At 33.9% G+C, this 5,021-nt stretch overlaps 1 non-coding gene across 1 annotated transcript; it reads left to right on the top strand.

Annotated features, from left to right (window-relative positions):
- Positions 1–229: 229 nt before the first annotated feature.
- On the top strand, positions 230–336 carry LOC141670003 (small nucleolar RNA R71). The gene has a single exon (XR_012554255.1). It is a non-coding gene; the product is annotated as a small nucleolar RNA R71 (small nucleolar RNA).
- The last annotated feature ends 4,685 nt before the right edge of the window (positions 337–5,021 follow it).

The raw sequence follows: 5,021 nt of genomic DNA, 5'->3' as shown, positions 1-5,021 counted from the left end.
TTGAGCAGTGATAGCCGTAGCTGTATCCACCTCAAGAACTCCTGCTACCTTGCTCTGTGGCAATCTCTGGGCTGGATACTGATATTCATTAGCAGCCATCAGTTTAATTAGATCATAAGCTTCCTCATAGCTCTTTGCCCATAATGCTCCACCTGCTGCTGCATCGAGCATGGGTCTGGACTGTTCTCCCAACCCATTGTAAAAACAATTGATGATCATCCAACCAGACATTCCATGATGAGGACACTTCCTAAGCATCTCCTTGTAGCGCTCCCAAGCTTCATATAAAGATTCTCCTGATTGCTGCACAAATTGAGTAAGAGCATTCCTGATTGCAGTTGTCTTCGCCATAGGGTAGAATTTAGTAAGAAACTTCTGAGCAAGATCTTCCCAAGTAGTAATCGAACCAGCTGGTAGAGAGTGTAACCAGCTCTTAGCCTTGTCCCTCAGCTTCACAGCATCTTCAGAAATACCGTTGAACTTGAAGGTGTTGCATATCTCAATGAAATCCCTAATGTGCATATTGGAATCTTCCGTTGGAGAACCCCCAAACTGGATTGAATTCTACACCCATTGAATTATTCCAGGCTTGATCTCAAAGGTATTAGCTGTGATAGCTGGCCGAACAATGTTAGATTGAATGTCATTGATCTTGGGTTGAGAAAAATCCATCAAGGCTCTCGATTATGCTGCTGGATCTCCCATTGTAATGAGTACCTGAAACACAAACAAATAAACCGTGAAAGTAAAAGAATCTGAGTCAGTGAACTTTAACGACCACTGATGACAAGCACATAAACTAAAAATTAACATCGAGTCCCCGGCAGCGGCGCCAAAAACTTGTTAGAGCGAAAACACGCGCTAATATTCACGCAAGTATATGCGTTCGCAAGTAGTATAAGATATAAATCAGATTCGTTCCCACAGAGACTGGTTTAGGTTAAGTTCAATTTATGCACCTATGCAACAATGTATGGTTATCGCTCAATGCTAAGACAAATAACAAAATGGGTTTTTATTAAACTAACAGATTATACTAAATAACATTAACTAAGAGAATTGAGGTTAAATTAATATATATGGTAAATATGGGATTATAACTTCATTACTACTTCATTCAATAGTCTTATTGTTCTTAACCTCAGCATGTGATGGTGATGACACTAATCAGATAACACGAAACTGATAAACGCCAACTTTCGTTGCACGAGTACCATTCTACCAGACATCCACAAAAGAGATAGAAGCTGAATAGGCACCAATTATATTGAGACCCTATATGTCTATAGAATTTGACAACATAACGGTTTAAGCACAAGTTATCTATCTTGATTATATAGGGCAAGTAAACCGTTAGAGTTACCAACGAATCATGCATACACATATATGAACCTATGCTAGCATGGCAAGTTCTAAACCTCTATATTCACTGTCGCTTCAATAGAGATTAACACGCTATCTTATATGTTAGCTACGTACATAAGACGAATAAGTACAACCAATACTAGGATATCAATTAATCACCACACACCAAGATATCGAAACAAATTAACTATAGAAATCTATAAGTAAATCCGCTAGAACCCTATGACAACGATTATCCCATAATCGAACTCATCGTCACCATGGGTTCCAATAAAAGCATGGTATAAAACAAGATCTTAAAAAATGAATAATAATTAAAGTATGAATAAATGAGATCTAGGTTCAACAAGAATGAAAATGAGCATCCAAAGTTACAACTAATTCAAAGAATCACAAGTTGAAAATAAGATCTTCTTTTTCGGAGTTGTTCTGTGCTTCTAGGTCTTCTCCTTGGTATCCCAATCTTTCCAGATGATGAAATCCCTTTTTTAAGTATATATACGCTCCTAGTGGACCTGGACCCTTAAAATTGTCAAATTTCACTTAAAAAAGGCTTTTCCAGTGAAATCAGCGACCAACGGCGCCTTGGGCGGCCACTCAGCTCTCCTGCGCGGGCGCTCAGCTCTCTGGGCGGCCGCTCAGCTCCTCTGGGCGACTGCTCAGCTCCTCTCGGCGGCCGCTCAGCTCCTGTCTGGAAAAATTTCTGATGAATCTTGTTTTGGCCATAACTTGAGTTCTACTTGTCAGAATTAGGCGATTCAACTGCCCACGCGAAGCTTTTGAGATTCTTTACAACTTGACAATGGCCTTGGCTTCCAATTCTGATCACTTTTTATCATATTTCCTTTAAAAGATCTTTTCTTCATATAACTAATACCTGAAATATAATAACACAAAAATACATCAAAATACCAACAACTTGAGTCCGTAACACCAATTTAAGCTTGTAATAAAGCATTCCAAGTGGATATAAAATCCACTTATCAGAAGGCAGTTATGATGAGCATCTACCTTTGGTAAAATTTTCTTACAACAACAGCTATCACGCAAGCATTGGAATGTCACCGTACGAAGCGTTATATGGAAGAAAATGCAGATCACCGGTATATTGGGATGAAGTTTGGGAACGCAAGATTTTGGGTCCAGAATTAATCCAACAGACTAAAGAAAAGATAGAACTTATTCGAAAGCGATTGGATGCAGCACAAAATAGACAACACAAATATGCAGATCAAGCAAGGAAGGATATGGACTACCAGGAAGGAGAGCCCGTGTTAATCAAAATATCGCCATGGAAAGGATTAACCAGATTTGGCAACAAGGGTAAATTGAAGCCATGATACGTCGGACCATTTGAAATTTTGAAGAAAGTAGGAAAAGTTGCGTACGAATTAGCTTTACCGCCTCATATGCAACATATTCACAATGTGTTTCACGTGTCGATTCTTAAGCGATATAATCCTGATTCTAGACATGTAATAAAGTATGAACCGGTAGATAACCAACCTGATTTATCTTTTGTAGAACAGTCGATAAGAATTTTAGATTGGCAAGAGAAAGTGTTGAGAAATAAGTCTGTGTCTTTAGTGCGAGTATTGTGGAGAAACCTTATGGTTGAAGAATCAACCGGGGAACTTGAGAGTGTAATATTAGAGAAATATCCTCATTTGTTTTAATGGTGTGATTCTGAGGACAGAATCCTATTAAGGGAGGAAGAATGTAATGTCTGGGAAATTTACATCTATATTATATCATATTTATAATAAATTATGTGTGTTAATGTGTCATTTATATGGAATTAACTGTCAAACCCTAATTGCTATGTGTTATGTGCATTCTGTGTCGTCCTGGTATTTTTAAGATATTTTTCAAATATTTTATTTTTCATTTATAGCTTGCATTTCAGAAGTTTTATGACCCGAATCATGATTTTAAAGCAGATATTTTAAATAAAACAATGGGCATTATTTTTCATCAAACGGCTTTTACCATCGCATTATTCTGAACATCTAGGCATTTTATAAATTTTCTCGTTTTACGAAAAATGACTTTTCCGGGCCCCATTGGGTTTTAAAAACCCCACAAAAATCACATTTTTATTTTTATAAAATTTTAGGACTTTCATTTATACCATTTCTTTGTATTTTTGCATTATTCACAATTTGTGGGAAATTTTGGCATATATATTGTATATATAAAATATTCATAAATTAAATTTTAATACTCAAAAATTATAAAATTAGGGGCCTATTAATTTTAAAAAGTCTAGAATTAGGGCCTTAATTTTATTTAAGAGTATTAATTTCACTTCTATAAATAGCCTAATTTTTATTTAATTATATTAATTAAGTAATTAAAAATCAGAAAATTACAAAATTCTCTGCAAATCGGTTCGGGAAGAACAGGGTCGGGTCGAGAATTAAACCAGTAATTTCAAGCAGATTACAGCATCAAATCAACTGATTCCAGTACCCAAATCGAAGGTTTTGATCTGTTATTTCTGTTTCTAGTATCAGTTTCATGATTTAATGCATCCTTTTTTATTTTCAATTTCTAGGGTTTATGTTCGAATTAGGACTTTTTGATTCTAGGGTTATTATGATGTTTTGATGATTGATATAGCTTTGTTAGATGATTTATAGTCGATTCATGGTGTTTAATTGAATGAACGATGTTTGGATAGTAATATTCGATTACTAGGGTTTATGTTCAATTTTCAAAACCTAGCTTCATGATTTTGGTGAATATTTGGTTCTTGAATTGTTAGGGCTTTGATTATACATGTTCTTAGCTTTGTTTTTGCACTATAAATCATCGAGTTTCATATACAGATGAGTGATTTCGAATGTTGGTCGGAGTTCATGTCATTTTTGGCCGGAGAAGTTGTTGCAGGGATGATTTTGATGAACGGATTGTTGGACTGAGTTGTTGAAATGATTTACAATGAAAAGCACCCAAAAACCGTACCAAACGGTGTTGATTTGGGACTGTTTTAGACTCACCGGAATCCGGTGAAGTCGCCGGATTCCGGAAATAATCTGGTTATATTCTTCATGACCCGGATTGTGACCCGGTCGACCCGTTTGGTTAACCCGGTTTTGATCTGAATTGTCAAATGTCTGGATTTTGACAAGTGTTTCTGGAATTTTGTTTTATTTTTATTTTTATTAATTTTAAAAATCAGTTTTAATTATTTTATAAATTGATTAACTAAATAATTAATTAATAATTTATATTATAAATAATTCTGAAATATTTTCTAAAAATCAGATTTAATTATTTTATTAATTATTTATTATTTATTTATTATTTATTTAATAATTAATTATTTTGATTATTAATCAAATAATTTTCAATAAATCATAATAAATTCATTTTAATTCCAAAAATTATAGAAAAATCATTTTTAGTTTTGATTTTTCTTAGATAATTATTTAAAAATTATTTTTGGGTTTAAAAATTAGTAATAATTATTTATATTGAATAATAAACTGATTTATCTGTATTTAATTGATATTAGTTAGACCGTTAGTCCGATTCGAGCGAAACGAAAGCCCTTTGACTCAAGAAAATAAATTATTTTTATTAAAAATAATATTAAAGCCTAATTTCTTCTAGAAATTAGTTGACTTTGTTATTTTTTTGATTATCAATCG

This window comes from Apium graveolens, chromosome 6 (genome assembly GCF_009905375.1).
Source record: "Apium graveolens cultivar Ventura chromosome 6, ASM990537v1, whole genome shotgun sequence".
NCBI lineage: Eukaryota > Viridiplantae > Streptophyta > Magnoliopsida > Apiales > Apiaceae > Apium > Apium graveolens.
Note: the sequence above shows the minus strand (reverse complement) of the source record. Positions and strands in the feature narration are given on the sequence as shown.